This window comes from Pleurodeles waltl, chromosome 11 (genome assembly GCF_031143425.1).
Source record: "Pleurodeles waltl isolate 20211129_DDA chromosome 11, aPleWal1.hap1.20221129, whole genome shotgun sequence".
NCBI classification, from domain to species: domain Eukaryota; kingdom Metazoa; phylum Chordata; class Amphibia; order Caudata; family Salamandridae; genus Pleurodeles; species Pleurodeles waltl.
In genome coordinates, this window is record NC_090450.1 from 780485860 (window position 1) to 780502908 (window position 17049).

General features: G+C 43.0%; 1 protein-coding gene across 1 annotated transcript in view; it reads left to right on the plus strand.

Moving 5' to 3' along the window:
• Positions 1 to 17049, plus strand: part of KSR2 (kinase suppressor of ras 2) — a 2099185-nt gene that overhangs the window by 166815 nt on the left and 1915321 nt on the right. The window lies entirely within an intron of this gene.

Here is a 17049-nt window from a genome sequence, read left to right on the forward strand (position 1 = left end):
AGATCTTTTAGGGGGAGGGGTAGGGTCCGCACCAGGGGAGCCTCTCAGCAGCACTCTGCCTCTTCCTCATCCTCTGGCGGGGTGCAGCAGGGGAAGCAGCCTTAGGCTTCCACCATTTCCCACTCACTCCTCTCCTGTAGGGGGAAGATTACAGCATTTTCTCACCAAATGGGAGACTGTTACGTCGGACACTTGGGTTCTCAGTGTTGTGGGAAAAGGCTACACCCTTCCCTTTCGGGAGTTTCCGCCCCTCATCCCGCCCCGCCCTTCGTATTGTTCACAAGAACACCTCCTGTTGCTAGAACAGGAGGTAGAAGTCCTCCTTTTAAAGGGCGCGGTGGAGTTGGTCCCGGAGCAGGAAAGGGGTCAAGGAGTTTACTCAAGGTATTTCCTGATTCCCAAGAAGGATGGTCGTTTGAGACCAATTCTGGACCTGAGGATCTTGAATTGGTTCCTCAAGCAGGAAAAGTTCAAGATGCTGACCCTAGCACAGGTGCTTTTGGCGTTGAACATGGAAGACTGGATGGTGTCTGTCGACTTGCAGGATGCTTACTTTCATATCCCGATACTCAAGTCACACAGGAAGTATCTCCGGTTTGTGGTGGGATCGCAACACTACCAGTTTGCGGTCCTTCCGTTTGGTCTTACTTCCGCACCTCGAGTCTTCACGAAGGTGATGTCGGTGGTTGCGGCAGAGCTCAGAAGGAAGGGGATAGCAGTATTCCCTTACTTGGACGATTGGTTGATCAAAGCCAAGTCCCCGGAGCTTGTGTTGCGTCATCTGCAGTCAACAACCCAGTTGTTGTTCGACCTGGGCTTTTCGGTGAACGAGCCCAAATCTCACCTGGAGCCCTCTCAGCGCCTCCTGTTCATAGGGGCAGTACTGGATACGACATTGGGTCGGGCCTTTCCTCCGCCTCAGCGGATTCAAGATATTCAGGATTTGGTTCCAATGTTTCGAAATGGAGCGGTAGTTCCAGTCCTCAAGGTCCTTCGTCTGCTCGGTCTTTTTGCCTCCTGCATTCTGTTGGTCACGCATGCTCGCTGGCACATGAGGGCTCTTCAGTGGTGCCTCCGAAGGCAGTGGTCTCAACACAGAGGGGATCTAGAGGGTACTGTCAAGATCTCCAGAGATGCTGCTGTGGATTTGAAGTGGTGGATTGCAAGCAACAATCTTTCACAAGGAAAACCGTTCCAGCAGTCGCCACCAGTGGCCACAGTCATAACGGATGCTTCCACTCTAGGGTGGGGAGCTCATCTGGGGGATCTGGAGATCAAAGGTCTTTGGTCTCCAGAGGAACAGATTTTTCACATCAATCTGTTAGAGTTACGGGCTGTACGTCTGGCTCTCAAGGCCTTCCTCCCTTCCCTTCGTGGTCAGTCGGTACAGGTCCTAACGGACAATACTACCACGATGTGGTACATAAACAAGCAGGGAGGAGTGGGGTCGTACCTTCTCTGCAGAGAAGCTCTTCGACTATGGTCCTGGGCAAAGGACCATCGGATTTGCTTGATAGCAAACCATCTGGCCGGAGTCTTGAACGTGCGTGCGGACAGTCTCAGTCGCCACTTCTCGGCAGACCACGAGTGGCGTCTCCATCCAGATCAAGTCCGTTTAATCTTCCAGAAGTGGGGGTTTCCTCGGGTAGATCTGTTCGCCACTCGAGAGAACGCGCATTGTCCGTTGTTCTGCAGCCTTCAGTATCCGATGCAGGAAGCATTGGGGGACGCGTTTCAAATGACCTGGTGCGGCCAGTTGCTTTACGCGTTTCCTCCCATACCCTTGATTCCTCGAGTATTGAGGAAGATTCGCCAAGACCGGGCTCTAGTAATCGTAATAGCTCCGGATTGGCCAAGGAGGGTGTGGTACTCCGACCTTCTCCAACTCTCAACGTGCCCGCCGCTCCGTCTCCCTTTCAGGGCAGACCTCCTCTCGCAGTCGCAGGGGCAGGTTCTACACCCCAACCTCCAGAGTCTGCACCTACATGCCTGGAGATTGAACGGGGCAACCTGAGTTCCTTCTCTCTCCCGCCTGAGGTAGTGGATGTTATATTAGCGGCCAGGCGACACTCCACTAAATCTATCTACGCTAATAGGTGGTCTAAATTTGTTGCGTGGTGTGGAGAGAGGCAGATTGATCCTTTACAAGCTCATCTATCGGACGTTTTGTCTTTTGCTCTATCTCTGGCGCAGAAAGGTTGTGCAGTGGCTACCATTAAAGGTTATTTATCGGCCTTGTCAGCCTTCATATGTCTTCCAGACCAACCATCTTTATTTAAATCCCCTATTGTTATCAGATTCTTGAAAGGTCTTCTAAATAAATATCCTCCAAAGCCATTCGTTATGCCGCAATGGGATTTGTCCTTAGTCCTGACTTTCCTTATGGGGTCCCCTTTTGAACCTATGCATTCTTGCCCCTTGAGGTATTTGTTTTTAAAAACAGTCTTCCTGATAGCTATAACATCAGCAAGGAGAGTGAGTGAGTTGCAGGCCTTATCAGTAAAACCCCCTTATACAACTTTTTATGGGGATAAGGTGGTGTTGAGGACCAAGGCTGCTTTCCTCCCGAAGGTTGTTTCACCCTTCCATTTGGCTCAGGCAATTACTTTGTCCACGTTCTATCCTCCGCCTCATCCTTCCAAAGAGGAAGAAAGACTGCAAAGTCTGGATCCAAAGAGAGCGTTGAGCTTCTTTATCGATAGAACAAAGGATTTCAGGCTGGAGGATCAGCTGTTTATTGGATACGTGGGCAAGAGGAGAGGAAAGGCAGTCCACAAGAGAACACTATCCAGGTGGGTTGTTCTTTGCATTAAAATATGTTACTCTTTGGCAAAGAAGGATCCTCCTGAGGGCATTAGAGCTCATTCCACCAGAGCTAAGTCGGCCACTTCGGCCTTAGCCAGAGGTGTTCCTGTGGTCGACATCTGCAAGGCCGCAACTTGGTCGTCCCTTCACACTTTTGCAAAACATTACTGTTTGGATTCTGAGGTTAGAAGGGACGGCCATTTTGCACGGTCAGTGCTGCAGGATTTCTTGGTTTGACCATTTAGGCACCCACCGCCGGGCGTGGTACTGCTTTGGGACTCTATTCATGAGGTGAGGAATCCACAGGTAGTTGTATCCATCAGAAGAACGAGTTACTTACCTTCGGTAACGACTTTTCTGGTGGATACATTAGCTACCTGTGGATTCCTCACGGTCCCACCCGCCTCCCCGTTGCCTTTATGGTCTTGCCAAGTAATCCTTGAGTGCGCTCCTCTTGATCTTTGAGGGTGCAATAGATGTATATATATAATATATTTATATATATATATATGGGTATATGTGTATATATCTTTATGTATATACTTGGTGTGTGTATATATTTTTAAAAGAAAGAGTTGTATATATATATATATATATATATATATGTACATAAAAAAGATTTACAGTTATTCATACAATGTGGTGTATTTTTACAATATAATGGATGTTGCTTTGTTCTTTCATTGCATTGCCTGGTTGTTCTCATGCACGTAAAAAATGATTGGTACTGACGTCCGCACGTCGTCGAGGACCTCTTATTGCCTGTATGACGTCAGACGGCGTCGCGTGCGAGACAGTGACGTCCTCGTCGACGTGCAGAGACTAGTAAGAAGATTTCCGTAGAATGCTGGCGCCATGGGAGTATTCATGAGGTGAGGAATCCACAGGTAGCTAATGTATCCACCAGAAAAGTCGTTACCGAAGGTAAGTAACTCGTTCTTCTGTCCCTGCTGGTGTTAGAAAATTATGTTACCCGACCATTAACCTAATGACATTAAGGCAGTGGTACTGCTGAAGTAAAGGAAAAATCATAAATGAAAGATTAAACATGTAGAAGATTAACAAAACAAGGCAATCAAATTGGGATGCAGCAGTCGTCTACTCAGATGCAACAAGCAAGATGTATCACCACATGCCTATGAGCAGGCCCATATGCCAAGACACAGCTCAAAATGCCCAGCCCCCCCTACACACACACACACACACACACCCCTTCAGTTCTGTCACAGAACCTCCAAAGAAAGTTGCAATCAAGCTTCCATGACACCCCAAATAGGCATTGCATGGGGAGCAACAAATGCAGACGGTTTAACTTGCAAGGCCACATCTAGGATTTTGTTTTCTCTCCTGTCCTGAAAATTTGAGCAGAGAAAGTGAAAGGAACTCTGGGCCTGATTTAGGTCTTGGCGGACGGCTGTCTGGTCCTCTGTATTATGATTCCCATAAGAGATGTTGGGACCGTAATACGGGATGGGGGCTATCTGTCACGTTGGTGACTGAGTTTTTCCCTCCGTCAAGACCTTACTCAGGCCCTCTGTTGCTCATGTTACCCCTAAAGACTATTAAAACAGTGCACAATCTGAGGGTGCTGGTGTGCGACGGAGATGGCCTCGGCTCCCATAAGTGAGGCAAGGCCAATGACATTGCTCGGTTTCCTCCGGGCTCACCAACAGAAACGTCGTAATACAATGTTTCCACCGGTCAGTCCGATGGAAAAATCATAATACGACGGTGGTGGGAGGGCGATTCCCCCGGCATGAGGGCAGCCTCACTCCTGTGGTTTTGGCAGTCTGTCTGTCTGGCCTTTAAAGTCCTAGTGAGGGCCTTAATTTGGGAACAATATTTTGTCAAAATGTCCCTTTGAATCACACCAACTCAATCAACTGATACATTATACTTTCATGCCTGCTTTGTAAGGCAACGTGAATAAAACAACTGAAACTTCTGTTTGCTAAAGATGAATTCCACTCTTATATCGGCATGTGAATATTTAATGGAATTACCGACTCACAAGGTTGCAATTGGCTTTGCCCTATTGTTAATGTGTGTAAGAAATTCTGAATAGTCCCTGTTTTCAGCTATACTGTTGTTTTAATTTGGATTATTAATTATTAATGTTAAGCATGTTTGATTGATTCTAACACACATAGGATGTTATTGTCCAGTTTTGTAATTTGTATTTCGGCAATTGTTCTGTTTCTATGGACAGTAAAGTCTAACAAATTTTAATTACACTGCATTTATTGCCCAACAATCCACAACACTGTACAATGAAACATATATAGCCACCCAGCTGTTTAAATCTCTCATCCAAACCAACATGGTGGCTCTCTACTAATCAGGTTTTTTATTTATTTTATTTATTTCTGGTCTTATTTTTTTTTATTTTTTCAGAAAACACGGGAGGGATTGGTCCTGATGGCTGGTGGGATGGCGTTACATATTTTGAGGGCAGAGCCAGAGAGTCTTGTTTCAGAGTTGTAGACGTTTTGAAAAGGGGGTTTCCAATCACAGGGAGTCCGAACTTAGGAGAGAGAGGATCCTCCCGAGATGGTTAGTTTATTTGTGAGATAATTCACCAAGCCTTTGTCAAGATTTTATGGATGATACAGGCAGGTGAAGGTGCTTCAGAGGGGAGCCAGTTGAGAGCGATCAGGACAGGGTTGATGTGATCGGACAATCTTGTGCTGGAGACTAAGGGGGTTATTACAACTTTGGAGGAGGTGTTAATCCGTCCCAAATGTGACGGATATACCACCAGCCGTATTACGAGTTCCATAGGATATAATGGACTCTTAATACGGCTGGTGGTATATCCGTCACTTTACCGCCACTTTTGGGAAGGATTAACACCTCCTTCAAAGTTGTAATAACCCCCTAAGTGGGTAGCAGAGTTGAAGGCAGCCTTTGGATGGGCTAGGTAAATTCTAGGAATGCCAGTTGCTGTACTCAGGTTTTAAGAGAACCTTCAATTGAACTACTGCTTTGAAGTTATAAGTAATGTTTTCCTCCTGAGAAACTTGATTTGGAATTGGGGTTATCTTTGCTATGGCTCTAATATGGGGGGCAATGAAGGTTAGTGTCAAATGTGAATCCTAAGGATTGTAACTAGCCTACAAGCAAATCATTACAGCCAAGTAGCTTTGAAGAGACTATCCAGGTGGGTTGCAGTGGAGTTAAGAGAGTAGAAGGAACTCCATTTTCTGGTATTTAGTTTTGTGTGGGGGGAGTGACACGCACAATTGGAGATCCGTGAGGGCTCCAGACAGGCAAGATAGATGTTCGAGAAAGGAGACTTTTAAGTATAGCTGGATGTTGTCTGCATTGAGATGATAAAAAGTTTTAGAATTTTCTAGGAGGGGACAGAGGGCTTCCATGTAGAGATAGAGTAGTATGGGTGGAGATGTGTGGCACAACGGTTAGAGCGGCAGACCCTGATGCAGGGATCTGGCCCGGGACCAGGGTTCAATTCCCACCTCAGCGGGTCTTGGGCTCAATTCCCTTGGACCAGATAATTCTCGCCTCAGTGCCTAATCTAATTGATGGGTCCCACTCTGTAACTCTGGGCAATAGCTTGCTTAATCTCCACAACGGCCCTCACAGCGCTTGGATGCCTGGCTTCACCCTGGGGCTGTCCAGGAGTGGGTGCCTCACAGGGAAAAGCCAGGAGGGGTTCCACAGAGGTATGCGTACAGCGCCTTGAGACCCTAACGGGTGAGTAGGGCGCTATATAAGTGCAAAGTTTACAGTTTATGGGTGATAGAATTGAACCATGGGGTATTACTTAGTGCAGAGGCAGGGAGTTGGAGAGAGAATTTGAAAATTTGACTGATTGGGATCAATTTCATAGGTAGGACTTGAACCAATCCAATATAGTGCCTTTGAGTCCCATTCAATCAAGGTTCCTTTGAGGGCTGGGCGGTTGACTGTGTCAAATGCTGAAGATAGGTTCAAGGGAATGAGAAGACATGAGTCTTTCAGCGGAGAAAGTCGTCAATTATTTAAAGCATTGTGGTCTCTGTGCATCATCCTGATCTGATACTTGGCTGGTGGTCATCAAGGAGGTTGTTTTTCTTTATGTTTGTTAAGCTGGAGTTCCATAAAACTTTTTTTAGAAGTTTAGCTATGTACGAGAGGGTGGAGATAGGGCAGAGATTGTTGAGATGTGAGGGATCTGCATCAGGGTTCTTTAGCAGAGGCTTGACCTGTCCCGTTTTTAGGCAGTTAGGCACAACAACTTGCCTGAGTGAGGAGTTGACTAATTGGGTGAGGTAAGGGATGAGGTATGAGGCTCTATTTTTGACTGTTTTGGCCGGGATAGGGTTGGCAAAGTGAGAGGAAGGCTTGATTGTTAAGAATGTGTTTTCTAGAGCAGATTTGGTTAACAGTTTAAAGTAGGGGCATTATTCAATGGATTTGCAATACAGTGTCTCCAGAGGAAGAATATGAGTGCTTTTAGAATCAATAGCTCAATTTTGTCTGTCTTGTCTATGAAACAGTTGGAGAGGTTGTCACAGCTTTCTTTGTAGGTTGGGGTCAAAAGGATGTGGACTTCCTGACAATGTCAAAGAGCTTCTCTGGTTTATTTTCGCCAGCATTATTTCCCTTCTGAAGAATTCTGCTTTTGCCTCAAGGATGCGTCATTAGTATTCTTTGCTATTGAGTCAAATTACTTCTAGGGTTTCCTTTGAGGGGTTTTGTCCACCTGAGCATTATATGGTTCTGATGATCTTCTGTTCCTCTAGACTTTGTTTGGAGAACCATTGTGATGAAAGGGTGTTGTGGCGTTTCTTGAGTTTGAGTGGAGCAAGTTCATTGGTGATTTCTGTCATAATGGTGTTGTAGTTCTCTACAAGTCTTGTTGTGCCATTGGATGGTTGTGAGGGCAAGAGACTTGCGGTTATTTTGGATCTTAGAAGGGAGTGGTTGACCTCGTTAAAGTCCCTGATTCACACCCTTGATTTCTGCAAAAATATGTTTTTGTGCAAAGAAAGGAAAAGGGGACAAGAAACTGGTTGACCCAGTCCACTAGTACCAGAGGGAGGCATTAAATTATGCCATTATTACTGATGAGGAGGATATGGATGGAATCTTTCATATGGGTAAGGGTGCAACAGAATTGTTTGAAATAGTTGATGTTCAGGAAAAGATGTTCTGGATTCAACACTGGCACCATTATCCTCTTGGTTATGATTGATTCACACATATATTAATTAGATTAAAGGACACCAGTCTCCTCCTCATCCATCAAGATCATTGAACTGCTTTTCATACAATTGACCATGAGAAAATAATACACATCTTAAATAATATTGAGTATTCTCTGTTAAGATTTTTGAGTGCATTTTCTCATTCCTGGCTATGTGTCAGCATTCAATAAGGATTACAAACCAAACCTCAGTGGTTTTATTATTCTTTGGAGATCTGTTCTTTCTCCTGTGCTTAATAAATATCAGCTATAGATGAATAGTACACAATTTTAATAATGTATGTTCAAGATACACTTGATAAAAGAATAGTCTTGAATGATCAAGAGCTTCCTGTAATTAAAGCCAGAAAAAGGTGAATTATCTTTTCACCGACTGTTATCCTGCAAACACATCTCTGGACCAAATTCTACAAAGTGATGACCCGTAAGGCTGGATTCTGAAGCAGAACCTCCAAGATTCATATGTATCTCATAGTCCACTCTAGCAATGTCTAGCTTCTTCTTGAAATAACATTTTATATCACTGATCTGACATACAAACCATGGCACAAGCTCTTCTGATTTTCAGTGCATACATTGATAGTACTAGGTCAAATTCTGGCCTGGCCTCTCTAAAAGCAATACTGCATACTAAAGCCAGACTGGCCCTTTGGATCCAAGCAATATAACCAGAAAACCATAGTCCTTCTCTCCCCAGTGATATTCAAACGAACATGCCTTCCTGGAAGCTATCAAAACCAACACCTTTACTTACCTCTCAAAAATCTAAAACATTTCTGGCAGGTCTAGGGATTTGATGAGAAAAAATATTTAAGAATTTGCAACTCTGACATCAGAAGAGGTAATCTCCTGGTCCTTCATAGGTTTGTTGCTACAATATGAATTCTCTACATACTGATATTCACTCACAAACATCTGTCCTTCAGAAAACACTTTTTGTATCAACATTAAGAAAACGTTTAGTTCCAGTTTTGCTTTTCTTTTTCAGTTCAGGAAATGTTGGAATCTTCATTTCCCTTCTACCGTCCTAATACTGTTGTTTAAGTGTTAAATTACTTATTTTCCAATAGCATATGTGGGGAACATGACACATAAAGTCGGTATTTGATATTCTGTTTTTTAGAGCATTATGATCTCAATAAATGGCAGTAAATAAAATAGTCTTCACCCTCTGTTTAATTTCACACCTCTTTAGCTTAAGCCTTAGGTGAAGCCTATCAAGCTCCTTGTGAAGGTGAGGACTTCAGGCAGGGGGTGGTCAGCAGTGTGTGTTGAGGTGTATGTAATAGTTGTGCATCACTGGTTTGGCTAATCGGTTGATGAGGGCTGTAAGTAACTGAGTTTTTAGTTGAGGGAGGGTGCGTACCCACCTCAAATAAAGAACCACAATCCTTGTCAGAGTGAACCACTAAATTAACCTGAGCTCAACCCCCTGGTAGTTATGGCAAAGAACTAACAGACTTAACTTAGAGGAATATGTAAAATGCAGTCCTCAAACAGTAATATGCTCAAACACAATAAAAAATTCCAAACCAATTCATAAAACAGATCACATTTTGATAAATAACATGACAACAACATTACAAAAATCCAATAGGTAGAGCCACAGTTATGAATTTGTCAAGGTTAAGATGCAAAATAGTGCAAAACACCATTTAGCGCTTACCACAGTTATCTGGTTATGCCTGACTGGAACAAGGGTAAGGTTTAGGGTTGACCGCAATAGAGCAAGGGTCAGATACATAAGCCAGGTTTGTCCTGATGAAAAATGTTACATTCAGATTTAGGGCCTTATTACGAGTTTGGCAGTCCGAGGACCGCCAAACCTGTGGTCGGACCGCCGCACTCCTGCCGCTCTGACCTCCGGATTATGACCCTGCCGGTTCGACTGCCAGGGGACCGCTGTCACCCCCAGGATCATGGATCACGGCAGGGTGGCAGCAGTTGGATGGTCACCCACACTGGCGCTGAGTTCAGCCCTGCTGAGCTGATCACAAATCCTCTTTCTGCCAGCCTCTTCATGGCGGGGTCCCTGCCATGAAAAGGCTTGTGGAAAGCTAGTGCTGGGGCCACAGTGAAAGCCCTGCACTGCCAATGCCCAGAGCAACGGCAGTGTGGTGCCTCCCCCCATCCCCCCCCGCCAGCACCCTCGGAATGCACACAGTCTGCACTGCAGATAGTGCGCATTCTGACGGTGCTGTTGTGCAACAGCTTTGGCCTCAGCTTCCTTAAGGCAGCTGAGGCAAACACTGTGGTATTGTTTCTGCTGGTCTGACTGGTGGAAACTTTGTAATACAATGTTTCCGCTGGTCAGCCAGGTGGGGACATGGTAATACGACTGGGGGGAGGCTGCTGGTATAACGCCAGCCTCTTCCCTGCAGCTTTGGCTGTCGGATCATTCCCACCTCCAATTTCATGATGAGGCCCTTAGTCTCTGGAATGAAAGTCAAAAATACTCCCCAGGCCATTGTAGCAGGCTGTGGGTGAAGAGGGCTCCATGTGGCTGGAAAGCCACTAGACAAGGTCCTAGTGAAGCAGTTGACTTTTAGCGGCAAACCTCCAAGTGAGAGAAATTCGAATTTTATGACTAGAGAAGGATCTAAATGCGCTGTATATTTTTAGTGCCTTCACTTGGTGAGGGTTTCTACCTTTGGTGACAGTCACTTTTTTGGAGCTTGGAATCTTCCAGCGGGGCAAGTTTGTAGCTGAGGTGGGCACATTGAGCAGAACTACAGAATAAAGAATACCTGGAACTGCAAATAACTAAGATATGTTCTGTAAGTCTGAGGATTTCATTCAAGCCTTTTCATTGGAGGTATAGTTTTTGCAAGAGTAGCAGCTTCAGTGTATAAACTTCTTTAGCAAAGGAAGGTGAGTTAAAACTTGGAGACCTCTAATAGTCTCAACATGGCTACAATGGGGATCTCTTTGGGCATGGAGTTTCTTCTTGTCCTCAATTTAAATTGGCAAATATGATATGTAGGTCTTTACACAGAATACCAATGATTTTAAATACAATCTAATGCAAACAGCTAGCCTGTTAACTTATTCCTCATGTTGTAGTAACGGTATCTCCCTTTCAGGCTACCTGTGACATTTATTGCAGGCAGCTATTGATTAGGGAGGATTGAGTTCTCAAGCTTGGAATTAATTACCTATGCCTGCCACTGCAGCTCTTCTGCCCTCAAATAGGATAAAATATAGAATCTGTTTAATTTGATGCAGTTGAAAAATACATCATGTCACCTTTAGCAGTGTAACATTAACTCAGGGTTTAAATCTTCTGTCCACCTGCACTATTTTGAATCATGCGGATTGCCACATTTTCAATTGTGAGGACACCACTGACTCCATCATCTGAAACTTTACACAGATGGCCTGTAAGACATCAGATTGCTCGCCCTATTGAAGTAGAAAGTCTGATGTGCTTTTTTCTGTTTGGGATTGTCAGGAAAAATATACCTATCCTAAACAGAAAAAAATTGCTGCTGATCCCCACACCTTTGGAGAAAACTCCTAGGCTACCATGGTCATTAACGTTTTGTTTTTCAAAAACAAACCCCCACTTTGGGAGTTTGTTTTTGAAAAACATAAACGTTTTGTGATGGTTGCCTCGATCAAGGTGGCCACTCACCCAGCTTTCTGTACCTTCAGAGGACCACAGTCGCAGAACTAAACATTTAATTGTAATCATTGAACATACAACATTGAACTAAATATAAAACTGAGTTTAACAGTGGCATAGAAAGGTCATGTACAGGCCCTTGGCTTAATCAGTTTGATCTGTTCAAGAGTTATTAATAGCTGGTACTTGCAACTCCTTTTCAGCCGGCTTGAGAAGTAGCAGAGTACCACAATAGCCTTGATGTTCATGCCTGATAAATGTTTTACTTACTTTGCTACATTTTCTTAATTCACAAGTCCACAGTGGGCAAGGAGAAGAGCTGCAGTTGGATAGAGCTCCATGTGGTCTAATGTGTAATTTCCACAGCCCTTCTTGAAGTACAAATATGATAGCAAAATATTATTCAGAGTGGATCAAGGTACGATAAAGTAGTCACAAAGGTTGTGTTCTTACAGACAGACAGGCTCAGGTGCCTCTTCTTTCTCTTTTGGTTTAACTTCTGACTTCCAAACTTTTCTGGAGAACAAAATCCATCAGATGCACAAGAAAATAAACTGAGGCTGGGCTGGGGTCCACTAGGTTGGATACCTTGTTATTGCAGTGCTGTTAAGGTTTTTACAGTCAGACCTGGAAATTAGGGCTGTTGGCATTGCATCTTCACTGAATAAGCTTTGGCAGCTTTTTGCAGTCATCCACTTTTCTAATTTTCTTTCCTGTGTTTCCAAAGTTCCTACACCGCCATGAAAGGCTTCTGGGATGCAAACCCAGGGGCTTGAGTTGAAGAAAGGTGTTCTGCACCCCCCCCCCCTTCACAACATCATCTCCTAAAGTCCACTCACCACTGATCTTTCTAGTTATCTTTTAAGTAGAAGGAGCTACCTTTGATATGGGGGTCTACCATGCCTTCCAAGCATCAGGACATAAATTCATAAGTATGCAGAATTCTCACAGTCAGGGAAGAATCTTTTTTGTGTATCAGAAAAAGGTTAGATTCCTGAGCCCTAATGGTAACTTTTTAGACTGGGATATTCTGTATGAAGATTAAGGCATTCACTGCATTCCATCATCAGACGCAAGGTGTTATTCCAGCACATAGTTGTCTTGTCTCTTCCCAAGTATCTCTCTGGCTTAAGATTGCTGTTTAAATTCTATTAATGGTTGGATTCAGTTTTGATTTGTGAATTTTTTTATGTGTACCTAGCTACATTCCCCCTATATTCTCCCCCTGTTTTACTGCACAAAAAGCTCAAATTCCCAGAACTGATGTATTGCCAAACAAGTCCCCATTGCCTTGTTATACTTTTCTAAAATGGGAGGAATATGTCTCGCCTATAATTCTCTCACCATGCATACCTGCAAAGCCATCACAACCCTACTATGTCCCCCTGAAGAGCAAGGAAAAATCCCACCTGCTTCTGGGCACATGTCTATCCTCTATCTGGATGGAAAAACTTGTCCAGGTCAGTAGTTCCCCGTCTCGTAGTGTCCCTTCTCTTCAAACAAAAGGAGTGCCATGGACCATTGACAGGAAAATATGATGTGAGAGGGAGTTACAGTAACAGCTTTGTCAGGGAAGGCTTTGTTCAGTTTCACTTGCTAACCTCTACCTAGAGTGGAGGGTGAATGAAAAGCTGTAATTACATGTGAGCCATAGAAGACTTAACTAAAGAGAAGGAATTAAAGTCACCTACCAGGCTGGTTAATTTCAGGCAGAAAATATGACGGCTTCTCAAAGTCTATTAAGCAATATTGGAAATTTAAATCCAACTTGTTCATGTTTTGTAAAATTTTCCTTGATTACCTAAGTGGGTCAAAACTAGCTATTTAACGTTAGTAGCTAATGAAAATAGATTTTAATTAAATGCCATTTGAAGCTTCTACTTGTCCAAAACATGTCTACTGGGCCATTGTTAGCCCTTTGTTTTGGTTTGCATGTAAATTTTATATTATGTCTACTTTCTAGAATTGAACATTAAACAGTTGTGCTGAATGTTTAACCCCTTCGCTGCCAGGCCTTTTCCCCTCCCATGCCGAGCCTTTTTTTTTGCTATTTGGGGCACTTCACGCTTAGGGCCCTCATAACTTTTTGTCCACATACACTATCCACGCCCAATTTGCGTCCTTTTTTTCCAACATCCTAGGGATTCTAGGGGTATCCAGAGTTTGAGGGTTCCCCCGGAGGAGACCAAGAAATTTGCCAAAATACAGCAATTTGTTTTTTTTTTTTAATGGGAAAAATGGCTGCAGAAGAAGGCTTGTGGTCTTTTCAATGAAAATGGCACCAACAAAGGGGTTGCAGTGCTAAAATCACCATCTTCACAGCTTTCAGTAACAGGTAGACTTAAAACAGAAAACCACATTTTTCAACACAATTTTAGCATTTTATTCGGACATACCCATTTTTACTATTTTTTGTGCTTTCAGCCTCCTTCCAGTTAGTGACGGAAATGGGTGTGAAACCAATGCTGGATTCTGGAAAGCTAAACATTTTTGAAAAATAAATACAATTTTGAATTCAGCAAGGAGTCATTTGTGTAGATCCTACAAGATTTTTCTGCAGAAAATAACAGCTGAAATAAAAAAATATTGAAATTGAGGTGAAAAAACCAGCCATTTTTCTCCACATTTTAATCTGTAACTTTTTTTCCTGCAATGTCAGATTTTTGAAAGCAATACACCGTTACGTCTGCTAGACTCCTCTGGTTGTGGGGATATATAGAGCTTGTAGGTTCACTAAGAACCCTAGGTATCCAGCGCCAATAAAGGAGCTGCACCTTGCAATGGGTTTTCATTCTATACCGGGTATACAGCAATTCATTTGCTGAAATATAAAGAGTGAAAATTAGGTATCAAGAAAACCTTTGTATTTCCAAAATGGGCACAAGATAAGGTGCTGAGAATGTCAGGATACTTCAATTCGATTTCCTCAGAAGCAGAAGATAACTCCTCAGTCCCGACCCGAGCTACTCACAACGAATATTAATCCTTCGTGCTGAGTACCCCGGAGGGGGAAAGGGGAATAGGATGGTAGAGAGACTGCCACAGAGATGATGAACGCCAGTACTCAGTCTGCCTCTTCACATCTAAGATTGGATACAGCACCTGCAAGAGTCACAGTCGCAATTACTAGGGACATACAGCATCAGTTTTTCACTTTCTACTCTCAACACTTAATTCTCTTTAATTCTATTATTTCTTCACTCACCCTGAGTTCTCTGTAGCCTTGCTTCTCTCTATAAATGATAGCTCTTCTTAAAAAAATGCTTATTACTGATTCTGGAAGAACTTCTCAACCTTTGTTAGAGATTGGTTTTATGTTGCTATATATATATATATATAGTTGGTGATAATGCGTTCTTCAAATCAGCTGATGTTATTTAATTTCTCCTGTCTTATTGTGACTTCTGTCAATACTTGTATTTGTAAATGCTTGTTTATTAAAGTTCGTTTCTCCTTTCTTACTTCGACATTTGTTGATAACTTGTATTTGTAAATGCTTGTTTATTACAGTTAGTTTCTCCTTCCTTACTTCGACATCTGTCGATAACTTGTAGTTGTAAATGCTTGTTTATTTAAGTTCGTTTCTCTTTTAAACTCTATTTTGGTTTATTACCATTGAATTTGTAAATGCTTATTTGTTAACAGTTTGTTTCTCCTTTAAACTTGGCCTTTGTTTATAACCTTGACATTTGTAGATGCTTGCTCTTTTAAAGTTCGTTTTTTCTTTGACTTTAATATCTTAAACAAGAACCTTGTAAACATAAGGTTAATTCATACATTAACTCTGTAGCCTTGCCGACTTCCACGGGAACGGTCTACTATCAAACTCTTCGAATAAACCTTGACAATATTTATCCGTTTTCTGTAATATAATCTTCAAATGTAATTTTACTTCACAGAAGTTTCTGTTCTGAAGCGCGCTCTCTCTCTCCACACAGCTGATTCCTGTCAGACCTCAGTTGAAGTGCAAGGCTTCCAGCTGGAGAGCTCGTAACCTAGCAACCAACCGATTGCAAGACTAGAACTGTAACTAATCTTCAGGACTCACAGCGGCCATCTTGGATCTTCTCTTCTTGATTCTTCCTTTGAAATAAGCGCAAGATTACTCTGCAAACCTTCTTCCAGTTTGGGCTTTGCTGTCTCCACTAAGGATATCTCTTTGCTTTTCTCATGCACTTCTTTGATTTGACTTGGCAAGTTTGTGTGGTCATGACAGTACTCCCCCTCAAGGAACAGTTCTCCAATTTAGGTTTGCTTGGGTAGGTTCTATGAAAGTTTCTCACTAATCTTGAAGCATGTACATACTCGTGCGGCTCCCAGGATCGTTCCTCTGGACCATAACCTTTCCAATCAATTAGATAATAAAGCTGGCCATTACGGATTTTGGAATCTAAGATTTGATTGACCTCATACTCTTCTGCAGAGCTAATCTGGATAGGAATTGGAGGGGAGTTTTTACGTAAATTTGGAGGACTGTTCTTTAACAAGGAGACATGGAAAACAGGATGTATCTTTAGATGAGCTGGCAACTGCAATTTAACTGCCACTGGATTGATCATCTTGTCAACTTTGAATGGGCCTATAAATCGTGGCTGAAATTTGCGATTTCCTTTGAGACGTAAATGACGAGTGGATAACCAAACTTTGTCTCCTTTCGAATAAATGGGGCTCTCTCTTCTTTTTCTATCAGCCTGAGTCTTATATGAGTCTTTTGCTTGAATGATGTTTTTTCTAGCCCTAACTAACGTGGTCTGCAAATCCCTCACCATCTCTTCTACTGCAGGCACTGAATCATCTTCTTTACCCAACATTACATTAGGATGTCTACCATGGTTCAGATAAAAGGGGGTGAACTTAGTGGTGGAATGAACAGCATTATTGTAAGCAAATTCAGCTGCCCACATCAACTCGGGCCATTCCTTCTCTTTATCGAATAAATTGAGTCTTAAATACTGTTCTAACTCTTGATTCACTCTCTCTGTTTGCCCATCGGTTTCAGGATGGTAACTGGTAGAGTAACGAGAATCGATTCCTAATCTTTTACTAAAGGCCTTCCAAAAGCGAGAAACAAATTGGGACCCCCTGTCTGAAACTATAATTTTTGGGATACCATGGGTGCGTACTATGTGTTGTGTAAACAACTGTGCAACCTGTGGGGCTCGAGGGATTTCTTTCAATGGAATGAAATGCGCCATTTTAGTGAAAGTGTCTACAAAAACTAGGATAGTGTTAAAACCTTGGCTACTAGGGAGGTCCACTATAAGATCCATAGTAACAGTATGCCAGGCATGGGGTGCAGTGGGCAAAGGTCTTAACAGACCTTGTGAAGCTGTTCTATTTGATTTCCCTCTTTGACATTTGTCACAAGTTGACACATATTGTCTTATCTGAGTTTTCATTTTTGGCCACC